Genomic DNA, 18,944 nt, shown 5'->3' on the forward strand with positions numbered 1-18,944 from the left:
AACAAGCCCCTAAACTGGCAACATGACGTCTTCCTTCCTCTTGGAAACATGGCCACGGGAGGCGACCCCAGGAGCATCTCTCCTGGGCTGAGATGGTACTGAGCTGGTACGCTCAGGAAGAATTTGGCTCAAGTCAATGAACGGTTTCTGCATGTACTTTTTGAAAAACAACTACAAGGAGAGACAAACAAACAAAGAAACAAAAAGCAACATCAGAGTCCCTAAGGACCGTAATATGGGTGGTAATAAGAGCTCTCTTTAAAAGAATTAGAAAAGTCCAACTGGCTACTCATTTGGGGAAAAAAATTAATTTTCATTCATACTTCAAACTCAGTTTCATACAGATGAAGTATTTTAAAATGTGAAGTGAAGCAATAAAACTACAATAAGAAAATATAGGTGGGTTTCTATGCAATCTTGTGGTTGAAGATAATTGCTATTCATTCATTCATTCTACAAACACTACATGCTTAACATTAAAGACCTAGCTGTGGACCACACAGACACAACCCCTGTCCCTATGGAGTCACAGGCCAGAGGAGGAAATGAGAAAAAGAAAATAAACCAAAAATAATTGCATATTGATACATGCAAAGGGAAAGAAACCAGGATTGTGAGATGGAGAATACTGGGGAAGAAAGACCAAATGCTAGACAGGAAGGCACTCTGTCTGATGTAAAATTTAAGGTGAAGCCTGAAGAATGAGGACCATGATAACAGATAACCACTTACCTGCACTCTGTGAACAGGGTGGTCTTCTAAGAGCTCTGCATGGATTAACCCACTTAATCCTCTCAACAAGTCAAGTTAGGTACTAATATGATGATGATTCTGCTGTTACAGGTAAGGAGAGGTGAAGAAACACGTTCAAGGACACAGAGCTAGTGAATGTGGAAGCCAGGTGAAGCCAAGCAGCCTACTCTAAGAGCTCTCTCTCGAGAACTGGCTCTCTGAACAAGGAGTCAGTCATAAGAAAGGTGTATGAGAGTATGTGTGTGTGTGTGTGTGTGTGTGTGTGTCTGTGCACGTGCACGCACACATAAGCACATGCTCCAGGCAAAGGAACAGCACCTACAGAATCCTGGGAGCAAGAAACTGGCTGATGGATTCTATGAACTGAAAGGAGGCCAGTAGGGTTGGAACATAGTGTTTGAGTGTGAGTGACAGAGGTGAGGCTGGATAGCAGGCAAAGCTGGATCATGCCGGGCCTTGCAGGACATGGTAAGGAGGATGCCATGACCGGCTTAGGCAGGGGTGTGCCAAGGTGTGATTACACTTGAAAGAGATCACTCTGGAAGGTGAAGAACAGACTTTAGGGGAGGAATACCAAGGCATTCTTGCTTCCTAGTTAGTCTATATGGAACCACAGAAAAGATTCAACCACCTTAAGTATTTACTATGAAAAACACTGCGTAAAATTCAAAGGCAAAGGATATATAATATTTGTATCATAAAAGATAATTTATAAAAAAAGAGACTTACAAATCAGTAACAAAAAAGCATATACTTCTTTGGAGAAGTGGGCAAAGAACATGAACAGAATATTCACAAAAGAATACACACAAATGGCTTATAAACATAGGACAAATGTTTACTTGTGCATAAAACTGGGTAAATTTTTTTTTAATTCAATGATCTAACTGTTATGAAGACTGTGGGAAAAGACAACGCTTGCATACTGCCAGTGCGATTATACACTGGTTGTCTTTCAGGTATTACAAATCAAAAACCTCTTTCCTGATTTTATGTTAAGAATAATAAAGGGTAGCCTCAAAATTATAGCTAGGAAGATACATATGTCCAGAGGGAGATTTGTGAAGTACATATATTCCTAAACTAGAATCTTTACCAGCCTTGAATAATCATGTAGCAATGACACAGACATGGAGAGAAGTGTACAATATATCAGTTAAGAAAAATAGGTTGCATATTTGTATTTAAAAAATCTTATTTAAGCATATACACATGGAAAAATCTCTGAAGAGTATTAACAGTGGTGATTTAATGGTGGTAGGATTGTGCATTTTTCAACAGGCCCTTTTATTTTATCTATATATCTTTCATTTATCTATAAGTCAATATACATTGCTTTTAACAAGTAAACAAAGAACCTAAGGAAAAAAATAGAACATCATAAAATAAAACTGTAGAAATGCTAAACTGCCTTGTAAAGGAGGTCACAGACAGAAGACTCAGTGTAGATGAGTTGAATCAGAAAATGGTATGACAGAAAGGGACTTTTGGAGGCATGTATCTTGTCTAACTCCTCATTTCACAGATTAAGAAACCACCTACCATCTCCCCACTTCACCTACCTGACTATAAGCACAGCCCTTAACAAAGGTTTCTAGAACCAAGAGATGAACGAGTGCTTCTTGTTTCTCTGCTGACTGAAACCACCAGCAAGTGTGTATAAATATTATCACTGCAGTACTTAACTTCTGAGCAAAGGGTACCCCAGGGCTAGAGCACAGCCTGACAGCCGCTGTGGTATTTGGAAACAAGAGGATTGTTGCAGAGTGTGATTTCCTCTCATTCCACAGGCAACTAAGGGATTTCCCTTTCCCAATGTTCACCTTGCCCCTGTCTGGCAAGTGCACGTTCTCAGCACCCCTAAAGCAGGGATGCTGGGGTCACAGAGTCTGCCAAGTTGGAACCCAGACGTTACCTGGGTTCTGTGTCTTGCACCGCAGGGGTCTCTGACAGCCCTTTCTGACTCCCGGGCCCACTTCACACCTTGGCTGTTCCAAGTAGTTCCTCTTTCTCAAATCAAAAACCTCAAACTGACCACTCTAAGTCTCACGAATACTTCCCTTTTTCTTTAGTCAGGAGGTATATCCAAGCCATAAGTCTTGAGCCCTCTCAAATATTCCTTTCTACCTCAAAGCACCTGAGTCACTATCCTCCATCTCTCCCTCCCCTCCTCCCTGCAACGATGGAGCCCCCTCCCTCCATCACCTCAGCCAGCTCTACGGGTCCTGTGGTCCTGGCCCCTTCGATTTTCCCCTCTTTCTGGTCATGCTCTCTCTCCCACCTCCCTTCCTCCCTCCCCACTGGGCCCCTGCCTTACATTCAATACATCCAAGTTCCTTACCCTACTCTGCTGCCTCCTCCCCGGCAGCGTCTCTCTTTGCTCCTTCCTTTTCCAGTACATTTCTGGACCTGAATATCCTGTCCTGCACCTCCTGAGTCTAGCATCATGTCATGAAGCATCAGAGTGAGGATTTAGTCAGAAGGCCTAGGGTGCACACTGAGCTCTGCCACTCACTGCTTCCATGACCTCAAATGAACAAGTCACTCGATTCTTCCAAATCAAACTCCTCCTCCATAAAACGAGGTGAACAACACCTACTCCACCTCCCTCACAGCGATGTTGTGAGGATCCAGCAAGATAATGTGTGTGGAAGTGCTCTGTGAGCTTAGAGGGCACTTTAACATTCTAGTTACTCCTGTTACTCTTTCCCCTCCATGTCTGGACCTCGCAGCGTCAGTGGAGGCAGGGATGGTTATTTGTGACCTTCAGGTTGCTCAGAGTGTTCACACGTGACACCGTAATGTCAGCACCTGGAGTTTCTACTGTGAGTTACTCATCTGGCAATAATCATATTCAACCCAAAACAAGTACAGTGGACCCTTGAACAGCACGGGAGTCAGGGGTGCTGACCCTCCACGCAGTCAAAAACCTATAGTTGTCCCTCCATCCATGTCCGGGTTGCCTAGTACCCAGGGTTCCACATCAGCAGATTCAACCAGCCACTGATCGCGCAGTGCTTCAGTATTTACCACTGGAAACAATCTGTGCGTAAGTGGACTCGTGCAGTTCAAACCCATGTTGTTTAAGGGTCAATTGCATATAACTATGGTTTTTCAGTTATATGAGCATGGACTTCTGGGAGACAATAGTCATAACCAGCAATTACTGAGCAGGTACCAGGAGTCATGCGCTGTTCTAAGACACTTATGTCAACTATCGCCTAGCACCACTACAGGAGGGGTTTTATTACCATTTCTATTTTATTGATGGGAAAACAGGCAGAACAGCACTGCCATAGTTTAAACCCAGGCATCCAGCTCCAAAGTCCATTCTGTTACACATTGCCCTGCAGTTCCTTTAGTGATGAAGTGAGGTTTAAAGTGGAGAAACAGAAACCAGGTAGGAGGCTACGGCTCTAGAGGACTGGAGGCAAGAAGACAGAGCTGAGCAAGGACACCTGGAGTCTTTTCAAAAGGCAAACAAAATTATTCCATTGCCAACTACCAGTGCTGCTGAGGGCCTAGGGTCATCGGGCATTCCATATACTGCTCGTGGGAATATGAACTGGTACAACCTTTGAGAAGACAATTAGCAGAGTGCATCAAAAACCTGAAGGATCCAGTCTCACACTGTGGCTGACTCAGAAATGCCACCTGAAGCTGTCTGCCCGAGGAAAACAGTTATGGATGTGCACAGAAGATGTTATAACAACATTGTTTCTAAAGCCAAATAATGAAAAACAAATAAATGTCTAGCAAAGGAGATGGTGCAGAGAAACCACTGCATACCCAAATAAATGTACACCATGCAGTCATTTAAAATGATGCTGCAGGAAAAAAAGGATTAAGTACTTTGTCAAATAAAAGTAGTATTTTTTTTTAAAAAAGCCTATTGTTATGGGCTTTGGCATCTGACTGGTTCAAGTTCTGAGTGGGTTAACCAGCTGTATGAGCATGGGCATGTTATTTAATTTTTCTGAGCCTCAATTTTCTTATGTATAGATGGGATAAGAAAAGCACCAGCATCATAGGGTTGTGAGAATTAATAAATTAATGTATGTAAAGTGCTTGGTACAAGGCCTGGCATGTGATAAATGTTTCTCATTTGCAAAAATCTAGCAAGTTAACACATATGACACACTCACTCTCCATTATAAATATTTGTAATACAAACATTACAAATAATTCGGTAAAATTTTAACACTGGTTATCGCCAGAAGTGAAATGAATTTTTTTCTTTTAAATTCCCTGTATTTTCTAAATTTTCTTTACTTGAATAAAGCCAGCAATATATTAATATTTAATTTCCTCCATTTTTTTCAAGTAGACTTAATAAATATTCCTTTCAATCTATTAACTTTCTCTAGTATAATCCAGTCTCTGCATATCGTGTTTAAGGAAATGGGGTACTTTTATTGATTTAATCTAAAGAGTAATACATTTTCCCCTTTATTCTTCAGAGTCAAACAGCTTGCTCATATTTCATGATATAAAAGTCTTTTCTGCACTCATATATTTGCAGATTAAGAGCACTCTGAAGGGATTATTAGAGCAGAAAAAAGTAGGAGGGAAAGAACAGGTTAATGTCTCTTAAAAAGCAAAGTTAAAGAAGACAAACATGACAACTTCATGATAGTGATATAGAAAAAAAAGTATAACTTACCTCAAGTACGTAAGGCCAGAAATTACTGCAGTAAATATCTCAGCTCTATGGACAATTTCCTAGTGTGGTCAAAAGATGGAAGTAATTCAAGAGTTCAGTGGTCCATCCAGCACAGTGACAATCACTCTGAAAGAAAAGAGAGCCTCACTGAGGGAAATGTGATGGGGCAATACTCCTTTCCAGGCTCGAGACCTACAGGAGAGGGGAATCAATTATTAGAGGCAGCTCTGCAGTTTAGAAGTCAAACTGTGGTTAAGGCATTCTCCCGTTGGGGGTGGAAGGGGCAGGCAAGAATAAAAAAGAACCTAGGATATCATGCAGACAGGAGTCTCCTTTGCTTTAGGTAAAAGCCAGTCGCTAGCTCTTGGGGCATCTCACCACCCATTCATAGACAAGGGCTGGTTCCTCGCAGACTTTCCCCTCCACTTCTGTTACTGCTCTCCATACATCTGTCATTATGTACATAAGTCAGCTCATGAATATCATCAATTTTTGTATTGACATCTTTGTCATTGCAGAATCAGACCAGCCCATAAGAAATACATGGCCTTCTCTTAAAACTAGCTCCGCTGAGGATGCTCCTGGTGAGTGGCAGTCCTGCTGGGTGAAAACTTTGGCACTGTTCTCACGTCGTCCCCCTCCATCATCGCCCATTCCAAGACCAGTCCACCGACACCTTCCCTGAATGTCCTACTGCTCTCTACTTCTTTTTTCACACTTACGCCACTGCTAGTACCAAATTCTTGGGCACCCCCACCTGTTTACAACAGTAGCCTCTAACCTGGCCTCTCTCCAGATCACTGCCTATCCACACTCCTGCAGAGCGATTGCTTTCATCCTTTTACCTGCATACCTCAGATAGTCCCCTATCTCCTGGGCTCAGTTTTCTTGACTGTAAAATGAAGAACTGATTTCAGTGTTCTCCATCTTCCTTGTGCTTTGAAGTCAGATGTCTCTGGGCTTGAATCCCGGCCCCGGCACTCTACAGAACTCAGACAAACTATATTTCCTCAGAGCTCGTTTGGTATACATAAAATGGGATGACTAACATCATCTACCCCTAAGGTTGCTGTACGAATAACAACTATGAGAACTTGTCCCTGACACACAGCAGGTCTAATGAATATTAGTCATTCCTACCCCACCTTGTAGGATACCTCCAACTCTGAAGTTCCCTTTTCTTCTCACCCCCCAAGCTAGCATTGTCTTACATCCATATCCACAGTGGTAAGACATTTCTCTTCCAACAAATATAAACTCCTCTTCTGACTTTCAGGTTCTTCCATAATCTAGCTCTACTTTATCTTCTCTTCCTCCAACTTCCAACAAACACCTTCTGTGCTAGTCAGATAAGTCTTATCATGTTCCGAAGAACACATACTCCTACACCCTGATTTCGCAACTACCATTCCCCGTGCAAGATACAGCTTTTTTTAACCCCGTCGTCAAGGCCCAGCTCAAGTTCCCAGATCCGGCAATCCCACCTTCCAGATAATTTAACCCTCACACAATGTCTCAGTGGTACTGGCCACTGTTTCAAGTTTATTGAGTTTAGCTCTCAAGCTGGAAAGGGACTATTCTGGTTATTTCAAGTAAGGTTTTCATTGTGCTGTGGACCACATCAGAGTTTTTACAATCTCAGTATTTTTTCCATCAGCTCTGCAAATGCTTTTTGAAATTTACAAGCCTTTGAGCCTTGAGGTGAGATTCTTTTATGAACTCCACTATTTTCACTTGCGTGAAGAGGCTCACACAAGGATCTGATTCCATCATCAGTAAGTAGGCCATTCCTAGACAACCCAGGGGTCTTTCCAAGAGCCGGAGATGTCTTCCAAGTGTCTCCAACGTCTGCAGATTTTGTGTCAAAGCAAATGTGTCTCTAATTTCAAAAACCATTTTATGACCAAACTTTCAGCAGCAACAGGGATGACTCGCAGTGGGGAAAGACAGGTTGCTAGATTTGTACCTTGAAAAAGATGATGGTTGAAGCCCCAAGACTAAATAGAGGTTCTAAGGGGAATGAGTAGAGGACACAGTGAAGGTGCAAGGGAGCTGGAGGAAGAAGAACCACTGAAGGAGACACAGAGTGGCTGCAGAGGCAGGAGACTAACCGTGAGGGTGGAGAGGCACACCAACCCAAAGAAAGATGTGTGACTTCAAGTGCTGCGGATGGGGACTGACAAGATGTCACTGGATGTAACAGTCAGTAAGGAGATCACTGGTGACCCTGAAGGACAATTTTCAATAGGACTGGTCCAGGAGCAGGCTGCAGGGGATTGAGAAGACACTGGGAGGGCAAAGGGAGACAAGCAGAACCTTTCCCATCAAGAACTGTGCTTATAAAGCCAAGGGGTTTGTGCTGATCATTTTCTACCTTGAGTTTACTTAACAGCCTGATAAAAAACACCTCACCTTGTTCTTATTCCCTTATTCCTTGCCTTTCCATACGCACAGAGCTCAGTTACTGAATATAACTGAATGGAACCCAACCAATCTCTCCTGACACCACCCTTGTGTGCTTGGTTTTGGTTCCCTGAAAACTTTACAGAACGATTCAATGGTTATATGCTATCAAGTCTGAACATCTAAATTGTATTTTCCTGCTTTAGGCAAATAATAGTTATTCATTTAACAATGAAAAAGAAAAAAAAAAACACTGAAATGTATCAGATCAACAGAGCAAAAGTCCAGACTCAGGTCAGATACTGTATTACTACCTTTGGGTACAATACCTATGTTTATTGAATTATCAAAAAGATAACTTTAAACACTTTTTCTTCCTTCAAAGTAGTGCTTATTCTTTACTGAAAGTTTAGAAAAACCAAATATGAATAAAGAAAATAATTACAAGCACCATTAGCACTTTTCTAAATCTCCTTCCACTTTGGTACGCATACATGACACATTCATAAACATAAAAAACAAACGTGCAAGCATGTACAATTTTTAAAGTGAATCATAGGCATTATTTCTAACCTGCCTTCCCCATTTTTTGATGGAAGCATTGTGTCATTTATTAGTCTTCAATGTCTTTATTTTTAGTAACTATACAAAAATCAATTTTAATAAATCCCCCTGATGCATTTAAGTCACTTCCAACTTTTGATTATGTAGATAATACTGAGATAGCTATCCTGAAAAGCACCAGTAGGTATTTTCTAGGGATAAAGTCAAGGGTTTAACATGTGGAAAAAATATGGAGTTGGTATTACTGATATCTTGCCCTACAAAATGCTGGACCTAATCTGTGCTCTGGTGGTATATGAGTGGTATAAAAGTGGTACACTTTTCCACATTCCTTCTAAAACTGGTTAGTATTAATTTTTTAATTGTCCTATCTTACAGTTTTTAAAAGTTCATTTTTATTAGCATATGTCTGAGGTGGAACATTTTTTACTTTTTTGCACTTCCTGTATATGCTTTTTATTTTTCTGCTGTAATGTTCATCTTATTCATTTGTAGCTCCTCTTCATCTAAAAAGTATATTATTAACTTGGTACCTTAATAATGCAGAGGAAATGGCAGATTATTTGGGAACCTCTGGCTACAAGGAACAAAACCAACTCAAGTCTTTTAGAGCCAGAAAGGATCCTTACCATAAGGATACTATACATGAACTTGGACATATACTGCAAATATTTTCAATTTTTATTTTTATGTCTAAAATGGAAATACCATTACTTCACTGGTCTACTTTGAGGGTTAAAGAAAATGCAAGTAAGTCATGAATGGAAGTAATTTTTGTTAAAATAAAGCAAAAAATCTCCAAAAAACAAAACAAAACAAAATTGCTGTTTCTTACTAAGCACTAAGATGCTTTATTCTTTCAATCTTTACAAGGAGCCCATTAGGCAGGTGTTATCATTCCTCTTTTACACATGGGATGTAATAGGCACCCATAATTCGTAAAGTTATAGTCAGATTTTTATTTTATAAATAAGCTCTGCATTGAACCTAAAAAAGACTTGGTAACAGAATTATTCTCAATTGTGTTTTTAATAACATTTCTTCCTTAAAAGTCATCCCAGGGACTATTCCAGCCCCTCCACCAACAGCAAACCAGGTCACTAGCTTCTGTACCAGCCATTCTTCTAAATTTCACATTAGTAAACTCTCTTCCTCTCCCTCCTCTATGACGTGCCTTTACTATTAAGTGCCATTCTGGCAACAAGATAAACGTTTCTGTTTAGGAACCAAGGCCACTTCACCAGTCACTACAAACTGAAGCCCATGACAGATATTTTACTTTCTAACATTCCAAATATCCTTAAAAGTGCTTCAGCTGCTTATATGTTAGCAGCATCTATGGTAACAGCAGACACCTGAACCTATGCTTTTGTTCAGGGTAAAGCAGCACTGAGCTGTATAAATATTTTATGTACAGCTCGTACTGAAATTCTAGATGAAGAGGCATTCAGAGTTCCTACGTAATATGCTGGCTGCCCAAGACAGCATATTTTCATTAATGATATGTGCAAGCTTTTCCATCTTCCACAGCATTCCCCTTGATTTAACCCTAAATCTATCCATGCAAAATGTTTTTATCTTTTAATCCATTAGTTGTGCTGTGGGCAAGGCAGGATCCAAAATAATGGCTAAAGGAAGGTAGCTGGTCCCTGAAACTGGATGCACTCACAATTAGTCACTAAGAATTCTGAGGGCAAAAGTGCATGTGTGTGAACCAGGTAGATAAGTTTCTCTGCAGGAATATTAACAGAACTAAGTATCCATTACCAGAAAAGGGAAAAGGAAATCTTTCCCCCAAATTTTACAAATACACTAAAGATTTATAGAAATGCTTAGGAATTTGAAGGGTACGCTTCTGGAAGAAACAGGCTTACAAACTGGCTTTGAAAACAGCCTAACAACAACAAATGCCTCAAATCCCTGCCATTTTGGGGCAGGTACAGCCTCCCATAAATCAGCAGCCATGAGAAAAAGCAGGTGAAGCCTGGCAGCGGGGGCTCTGTCCACAGGCGACTGCTGCTGGATGACTGGAGAGGAGACAGAGCCCAGTACACCACCCATTAGCCAGAACCTGGGTAGTTACTGACTCAGGGGCATGAGGCTTCCTCGATGTTTTTCTCTCTGAACTTTTCTCATTCATGTGAGGAGAGGGCTCTGGCTTCCCTGCTTCAGAGAGGCTGTGGTTGGCTGGGTTTCCCTAAGGAGGAAAGGGTTTGAGAAGAGAGAAATACAGATAGTATCCTTGCAGACTGAAAGGAGAGTCTAGGAGAGTGAGCGTGAGACTCGGCAGCACAGGACATCTGCTCCTGGCAGCACCCTCAGATGTGCAGGAGCCCCAAGGGAATGGCCAGGTGCTGAGATGGGTCTCCAAGCTCTGAAAAAGCATCCTCCCCAGCCTCAAATATGGCCCAGAAACAGCAGGGACCAGTGTGAACAGATGACCCAGGGTGCTTTCCTGACCTTATGACATGAAGTAAGAACCTGGACCCTTGCACAACCCTGGAAGGGTAGTGTAGGAAAGAGACCCAAGCCTAACGAAGATTCCCTTTTCTGCTACCCCAGTCAAAACTAAGTTGACTCAGGAAAACGCACTATTTCTTGCACTCTTGAGCTTGTGGACTAAGAGTCATTCCCAATTCAAATTAACAACCAAGCGAGCAAATGAAAGAAGGGTTAAAGATCTAGTACCAATATATTTTTCTGACAATATTAGTTTAATTTCATTGGCTTCCATCAGTGGGTCAGAATGTTACTCAGAATAAAGAATGCTTTTAGAGCATAGATTCATGAGGCTTTTGCATTATGCAGAAGAACATGGATATTCACCAAGAACACCCAGCCTTGCTCATCACCACTGCTGTATGAGGGGTCTGTACTAACAGAGACAGGGGTCTCTGGAGGCATTAGCTGATGACAGCTATGAGTTACTTCGGAAAATTCACCACAAAAATGACCCTGATTCAGAGTCTGGCCCATGGTTTTTCAGGTCCAAATTCAGCTTTTCTTGGAGACAAAGATAATCACTGTCCCAGAGTGGGGTTAATGAATAAACCCACAGGAACATGTTAGTGATATGTGTGGGGGGATGCTTTCATCTGCTCTATGCAAATTACTCCCTTCTTTGGAATTCTCTGACACAGCCACAGGGTCAGAGGTGGGTCTCCCATGCCGCCTCCCTTGCACACGCCTCGCCTGGCCGTGGCTCAATGGACCACTTAAAAACATCAGACTCATATTAAGCAAGACTATTCTCCTTTGGGGCTTAGAAATGGGCACTGAGGAGCTGCCAGCCAGACCCTAGATGCAGGGAGACCTGTGACCAGCACCACAGACAGAGCTGGTCTACAACAGAAAGGTGAGGATAAAGCTGAGGGCAGTTGAGCCAACAGACTCCTTCAAATTCCTTGTGCTTTCCTGTTTTTGATTCTAAGTTACCTCTGAGGATCCTGAATTCTTTGGAGTACTTCAGTATCCTGATAAAATGCTCCTTAAGTTGGTTTTATCCCTTGTGCCCAAAGATTCCCAATTGAATACTGTTCTTTCCCTGTTACCATGTTATCAAGCTAATAATGGGGTGTGCTGGGTGGGCACCAAATCAGACCAGAGGGAAGTAAACCCAGGGTGCAGTGGGGTGGAAGGAGGGGTGGGGAAGAGGGCAGGTGTAGTCCAGGCTCTCAACTAGAAACACCTTCCCATTGATGAGATCTCTCATCAGGTCCTCCCTGCCAAATTCTGCCTCACTGAAACCCATTTTTCTAGGTGCAAGATGAATGCTCTACTTGAATATATCATATATATATAAGTGTGTATATATATGTGTGTATATATATATACACACAAACCTGTATGTAGTCAACGTCTCCTGTTTTCAGCCGCAGACATTTTAGTAAATCAAGATATGACAGTAAAACTCCAAGAGTTACGAGCGTGCTCTGCTCTCCACGCCCATCCCTTGTATAGGCTTGATAACTTAAAGATGGAATTTTTAGCACAGCTTGGGTTTATAGTTCAAGGAAAAGTTAAATATTATACACGGGTGGGAGAAAACGGTTGTCAGAATATGATCAGTTTTCTGACAGAGAACTGGTAGGGTCCGGAAAAATTTCTCCCATAAACATCCAAGTACAACTTCTTGAAATGGTAAAGAAGAGTCCTGCTTGGTAATAAGTATTTTATTTTCAACTTTCATCCTTGATCTTTCCTTAAAAACATGCACTGGTGCTGTGACAATGTATAAATCGAGCTGTCTACATCTGCGCATCTACTTTAAAAAAAATCAGCGATGAGATACACTCAAACTGTGGTATAGTCTAGGGAAAAATGTTTAAATACTGTATAGAGGTTTCAAGAAAAAAAAGGTTTCCCTTTTAGGATTTATCAATCAGAAATGAAATATCTTGACTGCTATTCTTGTAAACTATGTTGCTAATATATATAATTTTTTTTAACCCTCCATGGCTTGGCAAAGGCCAAAAAAAAAAAAGGTCCTACTTGAGAGACTGCATATGGATAAGGAGCATTCAGCCATCCAAAGCAACTTCCTTACTTGGTATCTAGATATATAAATTAAGAAGACTATGTCCACTGACAGCAAGGAAAGAAAAAGTTTTGATTTTATGATCAGATCAGAAAACGATTTCCTCCCTGATGGGGTTACCATTTGACTCAGTTCTGCCCTTTAAACCCTAAGCTTTCAGATGGAAATCTCTGTACCCTCCAGAATTTCTCTCTCCTCTCTCAGTTCTCTGTGGAGGAAGTGACCACCTGGAGATGAGATGGCAGGGAGTCCCCCTGGCTGGACTCTGAATGAGGAGAGGGTGTGTGAGCAGGTAACCGTCAGCAGTCTGCTCTTTGTCAGGTACTTTGCAGGATGTCATGCTCCTCTTCAGCGTGCCTTTATCTCAAAGTTTAAATGTGAAATATCTTTACTTTTTCAGAAAATTATAATAGAAGGTTATCAGTTTTTAAAAAAAACAAACGCCCACTCCTCATGCCTAAAACCAGTTGTTCTCAAATGTTAGCATAAATGGGGCAATCACCTTGGAGGCTTATTAAAGCACAGATCGACAGATCGCTGGCCCCACTCTCAGAGTTCCGGTTGCTGCTGCTGATGATGATTGGGGGATGACAATTTGAGAACCACTGCCTTAAACAGAAGTGACTTTGAAGAGCGCATGAGCTCTTTAGGGGGTGATACAATCATGTACATCAATTCAGCACTTGCTGACCAAGCATCTTACCTTAGGCACAAGGAACATAATGCTTTCCAAGAAAGACAAGGTCCCTCCTTCCCTCCCCTGACATGCCCAAAGTAAATAAAACAGCTGCCAGGAGGAAGCACCAAGTTCAGCAGGAAGCTTTCTACTTCTCAAACACAAGGCACAGCCCCCAAAATGAAATGGAAAAATCAACTCTCAGCAGTTATCAACTGGAGAACCAAAGCAAAGGACAGACTGAGATTTCAACTAGAAAGTGGTGAAGTGCCCATGAGGTATGAGGGACATACTAATGACACACACTCGACCGAAGTGAGGACTGAATGCAGGAGATCTTGCTTGAGGAAAGCCACCATCATGCTGGGCATAGCAGAGGCAATCCAAAGATCACTTCCTCTTCCACCTCCATACCTATCTTCTCCCTGCACCTAGACAAGTCAGGTTCTGGGGGCCTGTTAAGACTATCCATGCCAGGGCTTCCAGGAAGGCTGCCCCACTGCTTCCACCTAGGTGTATCACCTCAGCAACCCCGAGCATTTAAACTACATAAATAATTATGGAAAGACTGTATCAAGCCAGTGATACAGTCAAACTTTAGAGTGCATCACAAGCGTGAGGTGGGCCTTTTTAAAAATATAGATTGCTGGACTCCCATACCTCCTGAGGTTACATCAGTATAGGTCTGGAGTAAATCCTAAAAATTTAAGTGTCTAACAAACTCTCAGATGATGCAAGTAATGCTGGTCCAGGTTCGTATTCTGAGAACCATTTGCTAAACTTACTCCTTTCTATTAACTAGAACGCTATCTTCTCTAATTAACTTACTACATTAAAACAGATGTCTCTTCTTACATAAAGGACTAAGAATGTAGATTTTTGTCATCAATCATGTGATTCACCTCATGCAAGGTACTGTATTAACTTTGAGCTTTAACTTTTCATGCTTAAATTGAGTCTACCTACCTCCCTAATATTGTAAATCTGATTGAAAGTTACTACTATGAGACGTTACCAAGTATCAGCTATTGGCTGTCTTTAGAATACTGTTGTCTGCTTTAATTGAAACAACTTGTAACATTTAAGACAAGTATCTGATACCCCTCACTCACCAGAAAAGAAGGGAGAAATCTTTATCCTTGTAAAATATAAAACCTTGCAAATGGGAGCCTTCTCAAAATTTAGAATAATCTGAATTCTTCCTAATGGGAAAAAAAAAAAACTGTTTCTATCAAGTGCCCCTGTGTGCATAAAGACAGAGCAAATATATACAGGTTTCAGTTTTAAAAGTACATATGTTTTAAAAAAGAAAAAGTACTTTCAATAAAGAATTACAAAATATAAAGGCTTCTTTCCAATGAGAATAGGATGGTACAGGTGTTCATTTCAATACTAACAATCATATAAATGCCAGACTTCAATCTCAGGAGGAAAGAACAGGAATCGAGGCTCATTCCCCCAGAGTGCCCCAGTCAACTGGGTCAGGCAGTGAAGTCCGCCAAGGAAGTGTTCTCTCAAACCTCATTAATTATCAGAGCCCAGGCTCTGGTATTTCAGCACAGACAACTGGCACCCTGCCCACTCACTCTCCTTCTGATCCTTAGCCTGAATGGAATGTTACAGGCACAGAACTCTCACCTTTCCCAAGAGAGGAGTGGGTCTGAGGTGGGCCTTTTGAGTATTTGCAGCCCAAGGGCCAAGGTGAGATCCTGCCAGGGATGCGTCAGGGAATCCTACTTCTGTAGGACAAGACAACTCCTTTCACTAGGGAGACAAGCTCAGGTTACCCTCACAAACAATCTGGAAGCACAGAGCAGAGCTGGATGAACATGACTCTCCCTCCCTGGCCCCTGTAAGCAACCCCTAGCTTTCTACTCTGAGCCTCTAATTAAAGCTAACTGAAATTACAAAAATAAGAAGTGTATTATTCCTCTATATTCAATACTAAACTATAAACATGTAGCAGACATAACCTAATATAAACACAATATTAGACTATTAAACAGTCTACTATTAAAATTTTTCAAAGTGTGTTATGTCTCACTATCACCTTGTAATGTAGCAAGATTGACCTTCTCCCACCAGTGACTGTGACCACAGGGAGGTAATTCCTCAGTCTTTTCACTCAGTATTTTTAGAGCAAACATCTATCAGTCTCAGGGGAGGAGGCTCAGTTAGAGAACAGTGTCAACCATTTTAATATTTTCTTTAAAAATATAGACAACAAAACAGACACAGACTCTCAGGCTTAGTAAACAATCTTATGGTTACCGGGGAAATGGGGTGGGAGGGATAAATCTGAGAGTTTGATATTTACAAATGTTAGCCACTATATATAAAAATCAGTTTTAAAAAAGTTCCTTTTGTATAGCAGGGGACTATGCTCAATATCTTGTAATAACCTTTAATGGAAAAGAAATATGAAAACAAATATACGTATGTACATGCAAGACTGGAACATTGTGCTGTACACGAGAAACTGATACACTGTAATTGACTGTACTTCAATCAAAATAAAACAAACAAATAAATAAATAAAATAAAAATAAAAACAAAACAATGCCTTTGGCTTCTATAATCCCTGCTACTTTCATCGCCTTTCTTCTTGCACTAATAATGACTTCTGTTACTTCTGGCTTAAAGGAAAAAAAAAAATCCCAATGTTTACTTATTAGATAAGTTCAGAGACTGATAAGGCAGAAACTTCATTGATCTAGGCTCTCCACATGTTCCAATTCTATTTTATTCTCTGCTTGTAGAGACCGTCCTTTGGTAACGCCACAATCTCCTTCACACCATAAAGGCAGCCCCTGACCAATTACAGCAGCAGCACAACAGCATCGTGAATCCTGCCAGTAATTACAACTTATTGCCTCAAGTATTTTTTCTCAGCGTATGCTGGAAAGAAAAGATAGGTTCGTATTAAACCTAACCGCTGCTGTATTAAGACATATATTGTGGTTAAGGCTTGATAACACTGCGAAGTAGGAAAAAAAGTAAGTCCTGAAGAAATCTGCCACTTGCTCTGGCCCAACAAGAAATCACAGCTCAGAAATTTTCTAAAGACAGAAGGATCATTCTGCTAGATGCAGGCACGGTCGCCTCATCAGGTAAAATGCAGATATCGAGAATGCACCGGCATAGGAAACACTCCTGCTGGACACACTTGTCCTTCTAAAAAGTATAAATATATTTTTAGTCTCTGTTTATTACAAACACAAGCTAGAGACATATGAATGGAGGAAAAACACTGACATTCCAGTCCAGACTTGTTTTAAGCTGAAATACCTGAAAAACGGAAAATGGGCATGTCCTCCTAGCCACCTCGTGGGTGGAGTGGCAGACATACATGCCCAGTTACAATGCTCCTAAGTTGTTCTGTACATAGACCCAAAGGAAGACTGGGGAGAATATCGCTTGATGAATTTCAGACTTAATTTTATGAGACAAGAAGTTAAAGAACAAAATCTGAGTCTTTACCAGGTACTTATTAAGCACTTTCCTTTAAAATCCCCCACATTCCTTTCTCCCTGAAGCATCCATGCACTGCCTTTTAAACAAAATCAGTCATTTTGATTTAACCTCACTCTATGTGTCCAAGTGTCTTTGGCTCCAATGGTATTTCAGCATTCATTAAAAAAAGCAGAATTGTATTAAGTTACTAGTTGTAAATTTACATGAGATTATAACTGCCCGGGGACCAGAGAGTATATCTTGGTCATTGTTTCCTTGTTAAAAATCTGTTTTCATAAATATTTTTGACTTGAAAGTGAAGCATAGCTATTCCCTTACCTATTTTTTTTTAAAGCAAACTACTTTAATAACATGGGACTTCATTTGCAATTTCTTAAGCAGTGCATTCCTGACTAAAACTTTTTATTTTATTACTATATTTTTCCAGTGTAGTTGTTCAGAATTTTCACTTAAGTCAGACTCCAACATGAGAACAAACCCACTAACATGTGTTGCCAAAGGAACACTATGTAACTTCTGCATTGCTACAACCTCTAACAATTGTCCACTATCCCTCCAGTGAAGCTTTTCTCTGGCTCTAGCCTGTACATAGCTGTATCAAGTGTCACTGTTTGCCTTGGTAACAATGCCCTTTCTTGTGCAAAAGACACATGACACCACCTTGTCACACAGAACACCCCACAGCAGAGTTGGTGTGGGCTGAAACACCACAGCTGGGTGGAGAAGCACTCCAAACACCCATTCCACCCCCGAGGTGAGCTCTACAGAGAGGCAGGAACTCACACAACACCGTGACAGTGGAAATCTTCCATCCTGAAAAGAAATCAATTTGGCAAAATACATCAAGGGTCCTTAGAGTGGCTCCAGTTATTTCATTCACACACATTAGTAATTTCTGACCCATTCACTTCGCTTCTAATAACATACACTAAGGAAACAACGTTCAACAAAATCCCAGGGGTTAAGGCACAAATACATTCACAGCCCCACTACTGCTAACAGCAAGAAGTCAGAAACTTAAATGATTGCTAAACTATTATGCAGACATTAAACATATTTATGAAGTCTCATGGAGAACAAGGAGTCTTAAATAACTATTAAATTCAAGCATATATATCATTCAAACTTCTAAAAGGTACAAATGTTCAAATGCTTAATATATATGACAATTAATGTAAGTTAATGGAGGCAGGTGGTTTTAAAAGGGAAAGTAAGTCTCCAAGCTGTTTCCATAATAAACAGGGTGAACCAGGATGTGTCCAGACTTTATCAACAGCATTAAGAAAATTATTTCTGCCTTTTATATTGATGAAAGTTCCTCTAACAGATTAACTTTCTGTTCAGAGTACCTCAGGGACAAGGTCTAGGTCACAGATAGGTTTCTAGGGCCCTGAGCCTTGATTTCTTTCCATAACACAGGCTGCACACCCAGCTGTGCACACTGGGTAACAGCGCAGCCAGATCGTGAGACTCAGTTGTCTTAAAACTGTTAACCATGCTAGGAGAACAAGTCAAGGCTTCAATTTCAGGGCATGCTGAGGACATCACATTTTCACGGTAGAAAATACAGCACAAATTTTTAAAATTAAGCCTAAGTTAACACTACAGAGATAATATCTTTTCCAAATGTCACATACATAATTTTAATAATTTATTATTTCAAAAAAGAATTCAATACATTCTGCAAAGTAGCAAGGATAGACCATATACAAGCACAGATTAAAATAAAACCATCACAGAAATAATAGGCATTTAAACAAAAACTCAATACATGAAGAAAAAGAAACTATTCTAAATAATTATTGTTTCAAAGACATATAAATCCTAACATGAGACTGTTCGGAAAAACAACAAAGTGACTTGGAGTGGCGAAG

The 18,944-nt window shown here is 40.7% G+C and overlaps 1 protein-coding gene across 3 annotated transcripts in view; it reads right to left on the bottom strand.

Moving 5' to 3' along the window:
* Positions 1-18,944, bottom strand: part of KANK1 (KN motif and ankyrin repeat domains 1) — a 180,147-nt gene that overhangs the window by 113,628 nt on the left and 47,575 nt on the right. For all 3 annotated transcript variants that reach the window (XM_064490252.1, XM_031449804.2, XM_064490250.1), the window contains exon 2: positions 5,417-5,542. The gene's annotated coding sequence lies outside the window, so the exon portion shown is untranslated. The remainder of the gene's footprint in view (positions 1-5,416; positions 5,543-18,944) is intronic.

Source organism: Camelus dromedarius, chromosome 10 (genome assembly GCF_036321535.1).
Source record: "Camelus dromedarius isolate mCamDro1 chromosome 10, mCamDro1.pat, whole genome shotgun sequence".
Taxonomy (NCBI): Eukaryota; Metazoa; Chordata; class Mammalia; order Artiodactyla; family Camelidae; genus Camelus; species Camelus dromedarius.